General features: G+C 46.5%; 1 protein-coding gene across 1 annotated transcript in view; it reads left to right on the top strand.

Moving 5' to 3' along the window:
• Positions 1 to 19,560, top strand: part of ITPKB (inositol-trisphosphate 3-kinase B) — a 109,953-nt gene that overhangs the window by 21,532 nt on the left and 68,861 nt on the right. The window lies entirely within an intron of this gene.

Below are 19,560 nucleotides of genomic sequence, written 5' to 3'. Positions count from 1 at the left end.
TGCCTCAGCCTCCCAAAATGCTGGGATTACTGGGGTGAACTACCACACCCAGGCTTTATTTATTTATTTATTTATTTTTTTTGAGAAGAAATCTTGCTCTGTCGCTCAGGCTGGAATGCAGTGATGCGATCTCGGCTCACTGAAAGCTCTGCCTCCTGGTTTCAAGTGATTCTCCTGCCTCAGCCTCCCAAGTAGCTGGGACTACAGGCGCCTGCCACCACGCCCGGCTAATTTTTGTATTTTTAATAGAGACGAGGTTTCACTATGTTGGCCAGGCTGGTCTCAAAGTTCTGACCTTGTGATCCGCCCACCTTGGCCTCCCAAAGTGTTGGGATTACAGGCATGAGCCACCGTGCCTGGCCAACTTGCTTTTCTCTAATGGCTGGTGATGTCAACTTTTCATTGGCTTATTTACTGTCTCCTTCTGTGGAATGATCTGGCTTAGAAAAAGAAAAATTGCACAGAGGTGCTATAAAAACGGCAGGGTGTCAAAAGCCTTGGCCTCCGGTTTGGGCTTTGCCTCTCAGGGCTTCAGGTGAAGGTGCTTGGTCATCTCTGAGGTCCCTTCCTGCCCTCAGTGTTCTCTGACTCCAAGACACAGTCATGCCCCTTGGCAGGCAGCCTCGGCGGGAGCTGTGGTGTGTAGGAGGCCAGGACGGCGGCCCCTGCCCACATGCCATCACCTCCCAGCCCCGTCTCCACAGGAGCTTACCCAGGCTGACTCACAGGTGCTGTATTATTTAAGGAAAGTTGTTTATTGACTGTTGGGCCTGGAAATAAAAATAAAAACAAAGAAGCAGATGCAGAGTGTCTCCTTGCCACCTCCCTCTGGGCGCCTCTGAGATGGTGGCTGAGGACCAGGCCCCACTCTGGGCGAGGCTTCCTTTCCGCCACTGGTGCTTCCCGTTGTCTCTCTGCAGCCTGGGCCTGTGCTTTGGGTTTAGTTTTGCAACAGTCATGCTGAAGGTCCCAGAGATGCTTCCCCTTTTTGTTATAATTAAACCAAAAAAGAAACATTGGGTATGTAATTTAGAACTACTCATAACCGCAGCGATGGAAGGAATTTTCTCTTTAGAGCTAGCACTGGATTTCACCTTGCACCCTAGGCCGCTTGGCCATGTCCTTGTCTTCTTTTAACTCCTGGGGCAGCAGAAAGTGGTCTTGAGAGTTAATGGGATTGCTACTAGTTTGAGTACCTGCTGGAGGGTTTGGTCTCCATCGAGAAACAGGGGAAGATGTCATCTGCTTACGAAGGTGTTTATGTTTGTTTTTCTGCCCAGTGATATACATGAACCTGGTAGTGTGTGAAATAAAGCATCTTAGTCCTTATTTCAGTGAATCAGAAGAAACTAAAAGGCATGGTTGTTTCTCCCTCAGTATGATGAATTCTATATAATATTTGCAAAATCTCCTTTGGTGAAATTGTATAAACAATCTATCACAAAGAAAGTATTGTTTTCTATATGGGCTTAAAGGATTTTTGGAAAATGGGCAGAGGATTTTCCCATGTATTCCCTGAGCCTGGGGAATGGAAATGGTCTCATGGAGACAGATGACCACAGGCTTTCCACCCAGTCCCCATGGCCCACTAGAATTGTCCAGCATGTTTCAGTGGTTATTTGATTGGGCTCAAGACCAAAGTTGGAACTGAATCAAATGATGGTTTGGTTCAGAATATTTTTCCATTTTGGTACATTTTTAAAACCTAGGTTTGATGCTGGTTGTAGTTGTTCAATATATTTAAAAAAAAAAAACTTACGGTACAACACCCACTGAGGCCTTTCGGGGATTGGGGTAGGGAGAGCAACAGGATAAATAGCTAATGCATGTGGGGCTTAGTACCTAGGTGATGGGTTATAGGTGCAGCAAACCACCATGGCACTTGCTTACCTATGTAACAAAACTGCACATTTATGCTAGAACTTCAAATAAAATAAAAACTTTTTAAAAGAAAATAAAAAGAGAAGATTTTTAGAAAAAAAGAAGAAAAAAAGATTTTAGAGCCACCAAATCTCTTTTTAGAGTATGGGAAGAACAGAAATACTTCGGGTAGAGCAATTTTTGGCAGAAAATGATTTGGGTTTATGTGAGATATACAAAACTATTCTTACGCATTTTTACTGCATGCCGCAACTTGGGATTTCTTAGTATTTTTCACATCAACCACACTACTTTAAGTCGTCTGATTAGAAGTGTATGAACATGTTATAAGCTCAGAAAATGGCATGTAAAAGCAATAGAGGGCTGGGTGCAGTGGCTCACGCCTGTAGTGCCAGCACTTTGGGAGGCCGAGGCAGGCGGATCGCCTGAGGTCAGGAGTTTGAGACCAGCCTGGCCAACTTGGCAGAACCTCATCTCTACTAAAAATACAAAAATTAGCCAGGCATTGTGACGGGCACCTGTAGTCCCAGCTACTCAGGAGGCTGAGGCAAGAGAATCACTTGAACCTGGGAGGCAGAGGTTTCAGTGAGCTGAGATCTTGCCACTGCACTCCAGCCTGGGCAACAGAGCGAGACTCCATCTCAAAAATAAATACATAAAAATAAAAGCAATAGAGTATTACAGTATTAATCAGGAAATCTTGCACATTTTGAAGGTTTCAAATGGCTTGGTTTAATAAAGAAAGAAAACTTGTAATACCTAGAAAATTGATGTTGAGTGGGAAAAATAAAACAGAAAATATTGCTATACAAAAACCTCTTGTTACATTCCTGACTCAAATTAAAATCTGATATTTGTGTTTGGTTTGTTTGAATACATACAATATGTTATAGCCATTGGTGAGTAGTTAGTTCATTTTGATTCAAGTTACTTCTCTAGATAGCATCATTGTTATAAAATTTAATTTCCATGAACTTACATTCTTCCAGGATGGTTGTGATCTTCTGGTTTCTTAAATATTCTGGGTCAGAGTTACTATACTATACTTGCATTTGTGCTTCGCAATGAACTAGAATAAATACTTTCTATTAAAACCAGCAGAAGTTTTGCTAAAGAGAATGCACACACAGGCCTTGTCTTTTTGGTACAAGGTAGAGGGTTTTATCTACTACCTGCAACTAACTAGCTTTCAGGAAAGAGTGAACTAATGCTTTACTCATGGAGTTCACAAACGTTTATGGTGTTCTGGCAGTAGGGATACATATATCAGCATAGCTTAGTTCCTACTTTTTAGGGATTTGAAGTTTAGTAGAGGGGGCAGATTGTAATACCTAATACCTATTATACTTTTATTATGTGGTAGGTATTGAAGGAGAAGTTAAGTGACATGTCTAAAATCATAGTAATAGAAGAGTCAGGCTATGAACCAAGATATTCTTAGGGTTTCTCATCATTGGCATTTAGGGACAGATACTTGTTGGTTGTGTGGGGCTGCTCTGTGTACTGTAGGATGTTTAGCAGTATCTCTGATCAGTAGCACCTCCGTCCATTTGTGACAACCAGATGTCTCCAGACATTGTCAAATGTCCCCCGTGGGGAGAATCGCCCCTGATTGAAAAGCACTGCTGTAGAGCCTGCTCTTGTGCCCACCACTCTGTACTGTCTTCCTAGATGAGTGAGTGCTATGGGAGAGAATAAGCATGTTTACAATGTGAAGTCCCAATTCCTGCTGGCAGCAGAGGACAGATGCCAACACTACCTAGGGTGGTGGAGAAGAGAAATATTCTCAGATATGGTGCCACTGGAGTTGAATTTTGAACTCCAGAGAGTTCAAAAAGGCAGAGAAAAAGGAAGACTATCTGAAGTAGAGGAATGTGCATGCACAAGAGCACGGCAGCAGGAGGAAGCAGGGCAACCTTGCGGATGGCAGGTAGTTTTCTGTAGACCCTTTAATTCCCTCTTCAGTGCTGTTCTCTTGTTTCCTCTGTTCAAGCAGCAAGCCAGGGTCACAGCAGCTCTCTATGTCATTCTTACTTCAAATCAAAGGTGTTGTGTTAGTCAGGATGAGCTAGGTTATGTTGCAGTAACAAACAGCCCCAGAATTGGCAGCAGAAAACAAGAAAGGTTTATTTCTTACTCATGCCACATACCTGATCTGGGTCAGCTGTGGTCTTATGGTGCTGATTACTGTACAGAGGGAATGAGAACATGGGGAATCACATACTGACTTCTAAAGCTGCATTCCAGACAAGTAACACTTATCACTTCTGGTCACATTTAATTGGCCAGGCAAGTCTGCTGTCCTCACCTAATTTTAAGGGGGCAAGGGAGTAGAGTCCTACCATGTGCCCAGGAGAACTGGAAATATTTGGGGGCAGCACTCAGGTGTACCATAGATGTCAGAGGCCCATACCTCAAATGTTCAAGCACACACAACTTATCATCTGCTCTCTGACAGCCTCCTAGCTTGGCTTTCAAGAAGGGCCCTTTGCCATAGATGGTCAAGATTTTTAAAAATATCAATTATCTGAATAAGTTAAAGAAAGTCCTTGTGGGACCAGGTCACAAGCCCTCAGTTTCAAGAGTCAGGATGTTGGGGTGGGAGTGATAGAACTGATGGAAGTCAATACAGTCTGGATGTGGTAGATTGTTTTACGAGGAGGGGCAGTTGTTCAGGACACTGATCATTATCTGAACACCCAGGATGCTTTCTTTGGCTGTCACTGTAATAGTTTTAAAGCCTGAGCCAAGTGTCAAGCAGCAGGAGGGTGTCCTTCATGAACTCTGAATTTATGGGGCTGTGTCTGAGAGAGAAGAGATGCCAACAGTAGCGACTGAGAACATTCTGGATGATTTTAGAAACCCCAAACACATTCCTTTAAACACCAAGGAGCATTCTCTTTGTTAGAAACTCCTCCAGACCACGACTCTGGCCCTGGCCCTGGCCCTGGGGTTAGGAGATAGAGAGGGTGCCTGGCTATAGTGGATCTAAAACGGGATGACACCGGAAACCTGTGGGGAGGACGCTGTCCTTGTCGCCCCTTGACAGAGGGGGCACAGAGGCCTTAGAAAAACAGAAATAAAAATAGCAATTGTTTGCCACTTCCCTCCCCAATAAAGTGTTCTCTCCAAACCTGGTTTCCACTCTATTTCTGAACTGTTTTGCCGCGTGGTGTGTAGGGAGCCAGTGTAAATGTGGGAGTGGGAGGAATGGGACATAGGCAGCAACTCAAAGGAAGGCAGAATTAGTAGCCGTCCGGGAACCGGGAACGGGGGCATTCTAGAGACGTGAAGAGGTCGAACAGCCAGCTGGGTCCAGAGTCACCTCGCCTCTGGTGTCTTAGCAGAGCATGAGTGTGTGTGTATGTGTGTGTGTATATATGTATGTGTGTGTATTTGCACATATGCACGTGTGTGTTTGTGTGTGCATGCATGTGTGTATATGGGTAAGTGTGCAGTGTATGTGTGTGTATGTGCATGCATGCGTGTACGGGTGTAGATATGTGGGTGTGTAGATATGTGTGGGTGTGCACATGCATGCACCCCTGCAGTGGAAGCTGTGTGCAGCTGCATGAGTGTTACTGACCATCCTGTGGTTTGCTGATAGCTGCCTAATCTGAGTTGTGTGTTTCCTCCCTCCCCCAGCAGACACTCAGGGTGCTCCGTGATGCCCCGGGACACTAATATTTTCACACCTGCAATCTGTATTGTTATTTTCTCCTTCGGAGGGCAATATTGCCCTTCTGGGTGCTTAAGTAGGACACACAGGACCAGATAATATAAGAGGAGCCTGAATGCTCAGGGCCAGAACAGATGGTCCTGAACAAGGTCACAGGCCATCTGGGGAGTACAGGGCCAGGGCAACACCAGCTCACTTCCTTCCAGCCGACTGCTCCCTTCACCGTGACCTTCCCTTCAATCTTCCCTTCAACGCCTTTGTTTCCTGGCTGTAAAATGGGCACGTTGCATACAGCTGTGTAGGGAGTGTTTACAAGTGCCCAGGCTCTGGGAATTTGAGTAAAGGAGGCCCTTTGTTGGTGGCGCACACAGCCTCGGCTTTCTTCACCTTGTCAGTTGTCCATTCAGTTGGAGTAACTGTGAACACCCACTTACCCTTCACATATCCTAGGATCAGGACTGTCCCTGCAGTGACCACGAAGCCTGGAGAGCCAGATGGCTAAGGACCTCACAAGGGCCTGCCAGTTCCCAGGAAGGGGGTCTGGGCTGCCAGGACAGGGGGCAGCAGCAGGACTCAGCGAGAGGGTTGCCTCGCAGTGAGCCCTGCCCATTTCTAGTACGGTGGGAAGGTGGTTGAAACCCTGTCCTTATCCTATGCTCTGAGGTCTCCGGAAGACACAGGTGCTATATATAAAACTAAGACTGTTATCTCACTCTTGCTAAGTTTCCACCCTCGCGGCTTACTGTACACCACCGGGGAGAACATTTCCTGAAGCCCTTCTCCCGGAGCTCTGGGGCCAGAGTGAGGGACGCCTTCTGAGAGAGAGAAAACCTTCCTCGCAGGGAGGACTTTTGTAGAAGGGGGAGGAGAATAAAGATGTCCAGGCAAATGCCCAGCCTCACCCTAGTGAGCTTCCCACTAGCTGAGCTGGGGACCAACATGGTACCAGCCCACAGGGAAGCCCCTCCTCTTCCCCCTTTTGCCTTTTAACATGGAGTCTCTGGGTCAGGGATGGACGTGGTGGTGAGGGATGCTAAGTATGAGCAGACACCCTAGTGGGTTCAGCTCAAACTCCAGAGGGGATGGGGATGGGCAACACTCCTGAGGAACTTCTGTTCAGCACTGGTCATCGCCATGACAAATGATGGGAGGTCCGGGTTGGGAGGTTTCCATTTAAGCATTGGTTCCTTGCAATTTCCCTGGGCAGTTTTTTCAAACAGCCCATGATTATCATTTTGGGTAAGACGATCCCCATTGTTTGGGACTGTCCAGCACACTGAAGGACACTGAGCATCTGGGCCCTGGAGAACTATTTGCCATTGTGCAACATACACACCATACACACACACACACGGACACACACACACACACACACACACACACACACACACTCTTTCAAAACACCCTCTAGGGCTGGAGGCAGGTACTGCATCTGGTTAGGAACCACCGCAAGGAATTACTTATCTTGGCAACATCTCAAGAGGACATCAAACTGGAGTTAAAGGACTTTGAGGAGGTGGAGTAGGAAGGAGGTAGACGATGTTAGGCTAAGAAATGTCCTGTCAGCTTGGACAGGGTGTTGGCCTAATTTTTTTAAGTGAAGAAGTTTCATTTTTTTTGTCCTATTTATGAGCACCCAATTGACGAGCACTCTCAGTTAGTTGGAGAATCTTGTGCATTTTGTTCGGTTTTGTTTTCACTTTTTCTTAATAAGAATGTCTTAATAAGATGTCTCTTAATAAGCACTATTACCTGTGGGGCCGGCTTCATGAATGCAGTTGCACAGGCCGCATGCTCAGAAGGGCCCCGCTTTTGGGGTTGAATGCCTGGCCGTTGCTGCCTTGAAATTCGTGATAATTCTTTGAGTTGGTGTTTTGTAAGTGAAGTCCAGTAGGACAATGAAGCATGAATTCCCTGGGCTCCAGCCCCACCTGGCTTCCTTCTCCCCACCCCTGGCAACTACTGACTTTTCTGGTCCCATCAGGGGCCTGGGTGAAGGTTCAGGGAGGGACAGGGTTGGCGTCACTGGTGTCCCAAGGTAGGGTGTGGTGGCCATCCCCACCCCAGGCTGGCAGGGCTAAAAAGTAGGCAACTCCATGAGAATTCAGCTCACTCCGGATCCAAATACCGAGGGTGTCCCAGCACGGAGTGTGCAATCACTTTGGGTCTGCCCAGGCAGGTGTGTGGAAAGAGGAGACCTCTCTGCTCCTGACCTGGCCACCGGGTAGAGGAACGCAGTAGACAGAGTGGCCACAGTCAAGGGGCGGGCTCCCGGAGTCCTGTGAGACTCTGCACTCATTAAATAGCAAATACGAAACACTGTATCAAGTTGAGAGAAACCCTGCTGAAGAAAGGAAGGAAACAGTTTATTTTAGTACCTTTTATGGCACTTTTTTCCTGTTTTTTGAACAAGGGTGCAACATTTTTACTTTGCACTGGACCCTGAAACTTAGGTAGCTGGCCCTACTTGCTTACTTCATTGCTACCTGCAGTTTCTGTTTATTTTCTGTCCCCAGTTTCTAAAAAGAAATAACTAGTTAAAATGGCTCACCATGAACACAAGTGCTTCCATTTGTGTCCCCCTTTCTGTTCTTCTGAGGGACATGATCACCAGCCAATCACCAGCTGCCCCACCCCAGACTTCTTTTCCAATGCTACTTGTTAGCATGGCACCTTCTGGAGGAGGCCGTGAGTCAGGGGAGAGGAGACAGGGGCAGGGAAGACAGATTTATCTGTTACCGGTATGTGGCTGAATTTTGTGGTGGGTGGGTCGTGAATCTTCCCATTGGGGAGTGATTTCTTCCCAGGCAGTTATGAGCTAGTGCTGGCCCCAGGCAGGATGCTGTCAGGATACTAGACAGGGAACCATAAAGCAAGGTTCCAAGAAACCAGGCTCTACTCTCATTAGTGAGCTTTATTAAGGGACTCTTTTCAAGTGGGGAGATAGTGCTGCAAGTTAAGCACTGTCTTTGGGCAGGAGTATCATGCCGTAAGACATGGCCCAAGGGAGAATGACAGTGAGGAAACCTAATTGCAGGTCAGGTGGGCCTGTAGACAGGAACAGGTGAGGGCTAGGCCCTGACCCTGCCGCTTCTCATCATTGGTCCCTAGTCGTAGAAGTTTCATATTTAGACAGAGGAGGGTCAGGGAAATGTCACGTCTTCTGCTTTATCTAGGAAGTTCTTGTTGGGGGAAAGTTGGATGTCAGAAGCCACTGTGCCTGCCTCTACCCTAGTCCCCTCCACAGCCTGCTGCATAGTTTCCAAGTGTCCCAGGACCGCAGTGACGCCCACCCCACCCATACATTTTTAGTGTTAGCCACTGCTTGTCTGTTACTATAAAATGCACATCAGACATTCCTAGACCCATCGGAGACCTGGAGAGGGCAGACACTGGACATCCTCCTACCACTGGGCCAGACACACCCATGGCAGCCCAGATAGGCAGCCCAGGGCAGGGGAGGCCATCTTTGTTTCTGGATGTTCCTAGCCTCGCCAGGGAGGGGGTGCAGCCAGAATAAAGGCATGGGACATACTCATGCTAAAAAGTCACTCGTTGTTTATCTAAAAATCCAAACCTAACTGGGCATCCTGTACTTTTTCTGGCAACCCTAACCCGGAGGGCAGTTTTGTCACAGCCTTTGTGAAATGGGTGAATCCAGAAAGGAAAGAGCTGGTGGCCCAGAGGCCTCTGGAGATCTCCTATTAAGGGGCCAGACGTCTGGGGCTCTGCTGCCCACTGCTGCCACCTGCTTGCTGTGCCATATGGAGTTGTTCTGAGGCCTGGTGTAGCTCGTGTTCAGTGGGGATGGAGATACTGGTGTCTTCTTCCACCTCCCTTAGGCTCTCCCTCAGCATGGAATACAGTGAGGGGCCTGGCAGAATCCTGGCCTAAGGCAGCATGGTCCGCCAGGCCTCCAACAGAAAGCTGCTCAGGCTCCCTGCCTCATGACTTAAGATGCTGTCAGCAGCAAGTATCAGAAAACTGCAACCCAGTAGAGTTGAACAATAAATAAAACATATTATTTCACTTTAATCAACAAGTCCCAGCATAGGCAGTTTTAGCATTGGTTAATTCATCAGCACAGCAGAGTTACTGAAAGACCTGTGTCCTCTGTCTGTCTCTCTCTGCTCTGTCCCACAACGTGTTGACTCATCTTTCCTCATGATTTCTGGATGGGTGCTGCAGGGCCTCGTGTCCTGTGTGGACATGATAATATCCCTTGGAGGAAAAAGTGGGGATGGCTCTTCATGGTGTCTAAGGCCGAGACATCTTTCTCAGAAGGCTCCCAGCAGATATCCCCTGTGTCTCATTGACCAGAATGTCTCATATACTCGTGCCTAAGTCAGCCTCTAGCATGGGAGTGGCTTATATGGGAGTGGCTTATAACAATTAGTATTGACTCTGGGAGTAGCTCCAAGGAGCATGCATTTGGGTGGGTCTCAGTTAGGTCCCTTGAACTGTTCCCTACCTCATTCTGCCAACAGCTTGAGGCAGGTTTGATTTATTTTTTCTTTGTTCTTTTTGGTTTTTAACAAAAACTTAAACATTACAGAGAAAGAAGCTAATGATAACCATAACTAAATAATGATAACCACGACTAAATGAATGATTTAACTCATTCTAGGTATTTACAGTCTTTGTAAATCCAATTTGGTCTTCGACTACCTAATTTTGTTTTACATAATTGCAGTCTGGTTGTACTAGTTTTATCTTTTATTGTTTTAACGTCATTTTATATTTTCATTTTCATGTATTGATGCAGGTCACCTGCTTGCCATTTTAAATGAATAATTGCAGCTAACTTTTATCAAGTCCTCATCATGTGCCAGTCATTGTTCTAAGTGTCTTACATTGACTATTTCTTGTAATCCTCGTGGCGACCCATTTTCAGATGAGGAACTGAGGCACAGAGTATATAGTAATGAACTGTGTGGTCTGATTCCTGAGTGTGAACTTTCAGCCACTACACCATTTACGTCATCTCACTTCTACCTTTGGGTGGGTAGTTTCCATATTTTGTTGCAGCTATTGCCATATGCAGGCATGAGCATTTTTGTTAAAACGACCTCTTTTCTTCTCCCTTTAGTGACTTCCTTGGGAAGTGTTCCCCTCAGTGATACTGCTGGGGCAATGTCCAATACCAAGAATGATGTATAGCATATTTCATCTTCCCACGCTACTCTCCCGAAAGACTGAGCCTATTTACGGGGTCATCTGCAAAGTCTAAGTGCTGCAGTTTCCCTACGACCACTGGATTTTGTTTGTAGTTTGATATTGTCTTACTGTCCCTTAAAGTTATAATTTGTAATTCTTTAGTTTTCAAGAGGGACTCTACATGTTTCCTTGTGATGATGGCCTTTAATTACTCATGTGTACGCTGCTTATTTATCCCCATTGAGCCACCACTGCCCGAACATGTTGATAGTATTTTTTAAGCTATCAGTTACTTAATGTACAAATATTTTTCCATTCCATGTTTTTCTCTTAAAATTGTACTTTATTGGCTGGGCGCGGTGGCTCACATCTGTAATCCCAGCACTTTGGGAGGCCACGGCAGGCCACCTGAGGTCAAGAGATTGAAACCAGCCTGGCCAACGTGGTGAAACCCCGTCTCTACTAAAAATACAAAAAGCAGCCAGGTGTGGTAGCGGGTGCCTGTAATCCCAGCTACTTGGGAGACTGAGGCAGAAGAATTGCTTGAAACTGAGAGGCAGAGGTTGCAGTGAGCCAAGATGGCACCACTGCACTCCAGCCTGGGCAAAAAAGCGAAACTCCACCTCAAAAAAAAAAAAGAAAAAAGAAAAAACAAGTGTACTTTATTTGGCAATGATGTTTTTATTCCGAATTATTCTACTAGGTCCCTTTTTTGCCTTGTGAAATTGTTCTTAATTGCGCTGACCTGGAAATAGAGCCCATATGGTACTGGAGGGTGATGGTTTTTCGTAGTTTTTCTTATGCAACCACCCTTAGTGATGAGTCCCTAGAGGATTGAACTGTGCCTCATTCTGTGGACTGGACTTTTTGGAAACCCCTTTTTGAGCCCCCAGGAAGCAATTTGGCTGAGAGCTGATGCCTGGATGCTAGCCAGCTGGCTGCTGGCCATATCCAGCCACCCCAGTCCCCTGGCCATCTGTATACCTCGGCAACAGAGTGGCAACTGACACACCCAGGCCCAGAAAGCCAGACAGACTGGCGGCTGGAAACTTCATGGAATCCTTGTAATTAGAAATGGAAAAGACCTGTTAGCTCGAGTAGTATTCTCCTCCTCCTCCCACAGGCCCCAACCAGCTTTAGAAGGTGACATATAATTTGCCCTGTCACTTGGAGCACTCAATTGAGTTTTCTGGGCCTTATCTGTGAAATCCAAGAGCTGGACCGAATCAGTGGTTTTTAACCCCTTTTGGGTCTTATGCCATTTTGGAAAGTGGTAGAAAGCCACATACCCTCTTTCCAGAGAGAAGTACATTTCACAGGCCATTTTGCACTTTCAGGACATTGATAACAAGAAGCCTGTCTAGATCCTAGTCCACGGTCTTCAGGTTTAGAACCCAAAGACTTGTTGATCTCTAAAGTCCCTCTCAGCTCAGAAAACCCACATTCTAGAAAGTTTTCTGTCAAGGACCCTAGGTATGGAAATGGGTAAAAGGAAGTCTCTTGTACTTAACTTGGAGGAAACCACTGTCCAGCCCAATGGGTTTCACTATCAGGTATTTTTATTTATTGTTTTATCATTTGTTATTTTCCAGGATTGAGTTCTACTTTGTGGTACCACATTCTTTCCCATCACTTTAATCTTTCTAAATTTCGTACTGCCTTTGAAACAATTGAACTCTTACAGGTTTGTGGAGTGGAAATGGGATTCAAGTGACTTTGACCTTCACCTCACAGGAAGGGGGATCATCTTTCTGGCAATTCCCAGCAGATATTAGCCTCTGCCTGCTGACCCTCAGCCTCCTCTCCCAGCCCTTTAACAGCTTGGAACAAGAGGCAACAAACTGGTTGGGTTGATGTTTATGTGAACATATGGATGCTTGGGAGGTGGAAGATGCGGGGGGAAATCCCTTCTGATGGCTCTACAAGTGCTTTCCCAGCACTCTGGGCTTGCGTGGCTAAGAGGCTTTGCTTCAGTTCCCAGGGACTTCAGAGTTTCTAATTCCTCAAATGACCTGCCTGACAGGGAGTCTTAACAAATGATTCGGGCCTCCAAGATCTTTCCTCAGGAGTCAGGAGAAAACGTGCAGTATAAGTTGATATAGTTGGAGAGGGGATGTCTGCAACCTCCAGCTGTGGACAAGGCCAGCCTAGCCTCCTGGAATGGGGTGGAGGCAGTCACAGGTACAAGTCTCCTTGGTGGGAAATTGAAGGTATTCAGGCCTGTATGTGCCCATAAGCACTTCTGCATATTTGGATTTGACCCAGGAAGCTTGGGGAAGGAGGGAGAAAATCAGAAGCTTTGACATCAGTTTTTTTTTTTTTTTTTTGAGATGGCGTTTTGCTCTTGTTGCCCAGGCTGGAGTGCAATGGCGCAATCTCGGCTCGGCGCAATCTCGGCTCACCGCAACCTCCGCCTTCCAGGTTCAAGCGATTCTCCTGCCTCAGCCTCCCGAGTAGCTGGGATTACAGGCGTGCACCATCACGCCCGGCTCATTTTGTATTTTTAGCAGAGATGGTTTCTCCATGTTGGTCAGGCTGGTCTCGAACTCCTGACCTCAGGTGACCTAAATGCCTTGGGCCTTCCAAAGTGCTGGGATTACAGGCGTGAGCCACTGCGCCTGATCAACATCAGTTTTGTTTCTGGACTCTCCTCTCTTCCTCTGGCCATCAGAATGTTTATGGAAAAATGTGAAATGAGGGATAAAGGAATTAGCACCTAAATATTTTACATAATGTTAGGATGATTTTGCTGTGTGGGAGAGTGGCCTGAATGTAGGGAGCCCTTCAGTAACTGACCTATAACTTTTCTTACGCCCTTCTGATTTTATCCCAGTTACTGATGCTGTTCTTATCTCCTACCTCTTCTGGAATTCATCTTTGAACATTTAATACATTTGGCCAAGCAAGAACAATGCTGTGATTCTTTTAAAAAGTACAAGCTTTTGTCAATACTTCTTTCAAGTTCTAAATTTTATGAGGAGTTTGTTCCACTGTGCAAAGGAGCCTCTGACTTTAAGAAAGGTCATTCCAGCTCAAGATTTCAAATGAAGCTGAGGCTGTGTGTAGTCACAGGATTTCTCATGTCATCGGCAGAGATAAAAGCCTCTTCGTTTTACACTGGGCACAGCACTGTTGAACGTCCATTACTTACTGTTTAAGTAGCCAATGATCTCTGAAAAAAGCTTGGCTGTAAAGTTGGCAGAATGATGCACTGCTTTCTTTCAAGCCACTGTAAACTGCCTTTCCCAGTGTCACTTTTATCTCCACTGCTTTTGTCACATCTTTTTGTTCATTTTCCCAGAGTGGAAAAATATTGCATTACCCAGAATGACAATTTTCATTGCTGCCCGCTCAATTCAGTTTTTCATAAATGTCCATGAAATAAACTAGCTGAGTTCTTCTCCATTCTCACACATCTTCATTAGCACACACAAGAAGTTTTTTACAGGGAATTCTCAAGTTGAGCAGTTATGATACCTTTTGGAATGTGGGTAGCCTTGGTTATATTAACGTCTTTACAGATAAGTAGTGTTATTACTTTCTTGGTCATGTATAATTATATCGGAGGTCTAATTATTGAGAGTTAACAATGCTTTGTAATTGGTATTTTATGGCATGCTAAACATTTTTCTGAAGTGCTTTTACTATTCATGTTTATTAGTTTTGTAGTCACCCTTTTTTCATACTGTAAAGGTAAACGGAATTCAGATTAAGATTGAATTATCAAAAATTTTCAGGGGTCTAAACAAACAGTATTTAGAGTCCGACGCTCTCACTGTTTGAGATCTAGGAAAATAAAAGCCTTGGGCGGACGGGTTTCGGGCAGAACCGCTATGCTCTGCAAGCTGTCCGTGGAGTTGGGCAGTGTCATCCAAAGAAATGATTTTTTTTTTTAATTAGCTCTTAAACAAAATTAATTAATCAAAAGTTGTTACTCTTGGGGATGAGGGGGACGAGGGAAGACAGGATTTGGGAGCCTCCTGACCTACAGTTCAACCCTACAAAAAGTATACCCATTTTACAAATGAGGAAACCCAGACTGAAACACATCCTTGATCCCAAGCCAGGAGCTGGCAGCCAGCAGCGCTGAGATTCTTTTCGTAAGTAGCAACAGCAGCCCCCTTGTCTTTCCCGCCTGGGGGGCGCAAGCCAGCCGTGCAAGACAGCATTTCAAGCCCCGCTGCTGCCTCTGCTGCGGGGCCGCCGGCGCTGGCGGAGCCGGCAGGGGCGGCCACCTCCCCATCACGTGACGGGCGCCGCCGCCGAGCATGCCGGGAGAGCCCCCTCCCCGCCGCGGGCTTCCGCGCGTGGGCGGCGGGCCGGGCGCGCGCGGGAGGAGAGAGGAGGTAGGGGCCGGGCAGCGACTGGGGAAGAAACCGCGGCGAGGAAAAGCCCCCTGTAGAGCAGGCCCTGCCCCATCGCCCTGCCCGAAATCCCCGCGCGGCGCCCCCGCCTCGACCAGCGAGCGTCGGGCGGTGGGAACCGGGCCTGAGCTGAGGGCGGAGGAACTCCAGCGCCGTCCTTTAATTGTGAACAAGTCGAGCGAGAAATGGAGGCAGGCCTGGTTCCCCCGGGTCCCCTGGTGCAGGCTTTCACACCCAGGGTGCTGATACTTGGTCTTTCCCCTGCATAAGGGATAGGACTGTGTGTGCAATTAGGTTTTTCTAATAATATCTTGCACTTTTTTTTCTTTACCCACTCAGACATTCCCCATTTTTCCTCATAATCACTTTCTCTCGCTTCAGCATACACACTTAGCCCTTGGCAGGCAAAGCGGAATCTTGGGTTCTTGTCAGAGCTAAGTGTTTAAGCTTCTGAAACACAGGGCATATTTAGTTTATTTTACTGTTATGAAAATAAACCACCTCCTGCAGTTACACCAGCTCAGATTTTCCCTCGATAGGGTCAGTGTGGATTATCTGTTGGAGGAAAAAATATTTAATTAGAAAGGAATGAAATTCTCTTAGCTCCTTGAGGTTGGAGGGAGCTTAGGCAAGGAACAGTTAAAGGTAAAAACAAAAAAATGCCAGGGGTCCAAGAAGCCACTATTGGAATGCAGTATCTGTTGGCTACTGGTTTAGCACACTGCCCCAGGCTTCCCAGTTGGGGCTCCACTCGGGTCCTAGACTGACAAAATGGGAAGGCACCCTCCCAGTGGGTCTTCATTACCATCTGCCGAATAAAGAGAATACGAGTAGTTGTATTTCGTGCATTTCTTGGAGCCGAATGATTGGACTAAATCTAGTCCCTTACTGTGCGAGCGTAGTCAACTTTGGTCATCTCTCTCTAGGCTTAGAGCCAGTTGTTGCCTGCCTTTGTAACCAGGTAGCCACAATGAGGCCATCAGAGGAGGATAGGCAGCCCTGCAGAAGGGAATCGTTTTTCTGTATCTCACTATGATGAAATAGGGCTAGCCGTCAAGTTGAATTTTCTTTTTTTTTTTCCCGAGAGGGAGTCTCACTGTGTCGCCCAGGCTGGAGTGCAGTGGCGTGATGTTGGCTCACTGCAACTTTCGCCTCTTGGGTTCAAGTGATTCTCCTGCCTCAGCCTCCCGAGTAGCTGGGATTATAGGCGTCCACCACCACGCCTGGCTAATTTTTGTATTTTTTAGTAGAGATGGGGTTTTGCCATGTTGGCCAGGCTGGTCTTGAACTCTAGACCTCAAGTGATCCATCCACCTCAGCCTCCCAAAGTGCTGGGATTCCAGGCGTGAGCCACCGCGCCGGGCAGGTTGAACTTTTCTCTTGGGGGAATCATGTGCCTGCTCAACACAGATCTGGTGGAATTTTCTTGTCTCTTTCTCTTCCCTGGCATTTTCTCTGCTCTTAGGCAAGTATTTCCTGCCTTTTCTGATCCCCTGTGTGTGCATGGGACTCAGGGGAGAAAGGAGGAGGGAGTTTTCTGTTAAGGGAGCCATGGGTGAGCAGGAAATGGCTATTTGGTACCAGTTATTCTGCAGAATTAGGGAGCACTGGATGCTGACAAGGAGTCAGAAGGATTCAGTCATCATGACATCTGCAGTCACAACTGGGTGGGTTAGTGAGCGCCCCTGAAGTGTGTGTACTCATTTCAGGCGCAGTCGGCAGCAGAATTCGGGAAGACTGTCCCACCCCTCCTACTCCCTGTGTGCTGGCAGTTTGCTGTGTGGCTCCATGGATCTGTGGAGCTTAAGAGATTAAGTCCTTGGAGAAAATGGGTAAAGTGAAGTTTTTAAGTAGGACTGTTGTTAGAAAGATGTTAGCACACTTAAGAGTTTGTAGGAATTCTCCTGTTGGGGTGTCACTTTCTGTTCTGTTGAAATGATACTTCTTCCAAAAGCTGGAGTTCTGGGCTTATATAGCAGGGAACCTCGCTGCAGCTCACACACACCCTGCGTGGCTGGCTTCTGGTCAGAGTGCCAAAAGCATTTGAAGTTCCTGGAGGTGTGTTAGCATAAAGAATCAGTGTCATCAGGTAGCTGGGACATTGTGAGAAGTCTTGTCTATGTCTGTAGAAACAATTTCAGACTGACTGCTTGCTGGTTTCTCATTGAAGGCACCGTGTGCTCCATGTAGTGCTCTATGTAATCTAATGTCCAGAGTCAAAGCAAAAGCTGCAAAAGATGACAAACCCAGATCCAGAAAAAGACACAGCCCTTGACAAGGTGGTGAATTTCTTCTGAGCTTCCCAGCATCTCTTTTTGTATTCTCTTCCTCTCTTGATTGAATTTTGTTTGCGTCCCACTTCCTTCTCATTCTGATAAGTGTAGAGGGGCTCAGAAGGTGGTGTTCTGCAGGCAGGCAATGTAGCCTTTGGGAAGAAGAAGCAGGCTCTGGAGTCAGAGGCTGAGTTTCAATCCTAGCCTGGCCAATCACTAGTATCATTCTAGGCAATGTATTTATTTTCTGTGAAAACACTTTCGGCATTGGGTGTATGTGGGAACTGAGCAATGTGGGTAAAGTGCCTTGCATATATAGTAAATCATATTAATAGCTGTGATGGTTAATACTGAGCATCAAATTGATTGGATTTAAGGCTGCAAAGTTCTGGGTTTTTTTGTTTTTGTTTTTTTTTTTGTTTGTTTTAAGGCAGAGTCTTGCTCTCTTGCCAGGCTGGAGTGCCATGGCACAATTTGGGCTCACTGCAACCTCCGCCTCCCAGATTCAAACGATTCCTCTGTCTCAACCTCCCAAGTAGCTGGGACTACAGCTGTGTGCCACCACGCCTGGCTAATTTTTTGTATTTTAGTAGAGATAGGCCAGGATGTTGGCCAGGATGGTCTCGATCTCCTGAGCTTGTGATTAGCCTGCTTCAGCCTCCCAAAGTGCTGGGATTACAGGCATAAGCCACTGCATCCAGCCAGTTGCAAAGTATTGATGCTGGGTGTGTCTGTGAGGGTGTTACTAAAGGAGATTAACATTTGAGTCAGTGGGCTGGGAAAGGCAGACCCACCCTTAATCTGGGTGGGCACTATCTAATTAGCTGCCAGCGTGGCTAGAAAATAAAGCAGGCAAGAAAACGTGAAAAGACTACACTGGCCAAGCCTCCCAGCCTACATCTTTCTCCCATGCTGGATCCTTCCTCCCCTTGAACATCAGACTCTAAAGTTCTTCAGTTTTGGGACTTGGACCAGCTCTCCTTGCTCCTCAGCTTGCAGGCAGCCTATTGTGGGACCTGTGATCATGTGAGTTAATACTGAATAAACTCCCCTTTATATATTTATTTATCCTATTAGTTCTGTCCTTCTAGAGAACCCCGACTAATACAGTAGCTTAGTGTTTGTTTTTCTTTCTTTCTTTTTTAATTAATGAAGCTCTGCTGTACTGGGTGCTACGGAGAATATCCCAGAAAGGACTGTTCTCAAAAAGCTGACAGTAAAGATGATACTGACTAATGTTCGCTGAATGCTTAATATGCTCTAAGTGGTTTGAATATTTTGGCTTGTTTAATCCTACTAATGACCCTGTGAGGTAAGTGCTATTAATACATCTATTTTGCAGATGAGGAAACTGAGACCCAGAGGTGTTAAATGACTTCTCAGTTGTCTGAGAAAATTTTAGTATGTGAACACAGTTTAGAGCCCAGACCTGCCTGGCTGCACTATCTGGGCTCTTAACTGCTGTAATCTATACTGCTGTAGTATAGGATAACACACTGGGGAATCTAAGAGTGTCGTCAGCAGCCCGGAGGGTGCTTGGCGGTGCAGAGATCCTCAGAGATCATCCTCCAGTCTCTGTCCTGCCCTTGCACCTTTCCTTTCTCTATAGCATTGTTGCTGTGACCAGGAGGCATTGCCTTAAGCCTTCCTACAGAACACATGGCCCACTGAGTCCTTTCCTTCTAGATGAGACTTTTCTCAGATGGCCTGATAGTACCTTATTATCAGCATACTAGAAAGCCAGGGCTGCTTCCTTATGAGAGGTAGTGGGGGTGAGAGGAGGCCAGAGGGCCGTGGAGAGTTCAAGGAACCAAGAGAAAACTTAAGGCATTGTTCTTGCCTGCCAGCTCTTCCCTGTATTCTTCCCAGCAGTTGGTAGTTTCCAGGTGAGACTGGCTTTCTAGTTCTTTCTTGCACTGCCCAGCTCAGCCCTCTTAATTTTAAGCAAATGTGTGCAACAGGTTGGAGAGGGTACCAGCTTGAGATATGACCAGGGTAGCAGAGCTAGCCCTGTCTGGAGACTATCAGCAGATCTGTGTGAATGCAGTCAGCAGGATGGGATAAGAGGCCAGGTGCAGAGCCGAGCTCTAGCCCAGTGGCCTGGAGCAGGTAGGGCTGCCCCATTTGGGATGCTGCTTTCCATAACCTCCTGCAGATCATGCCTGTCCTCTTCCTAGTCAACCTGGGGAAAAGAGTCTTCCATATT

Source organism: Mandrillus leucophaeus, unplaced genomic scaffold (genome assembly GCF_000951045.1).
Source record: "Mandrillus leucophaeus isolate KB7577 unplaced genomic scaffold, Mleu.le_1.0 Scaffold550, whole genome shotgun sequence".
Classification (NCBI taxonomy): domain Eukaryota; kingdom Metazoa; phylum Chordata; class Mammalia; order Primates; family Cercopithecidae; genus Mandrillus; species Mandrillus leucophaeus.
The sequence above is the reverse complement of the archived record's forward strand: the minus strand, read 5'-3'. Positions and strand labels throughout refer to the sequence as shown.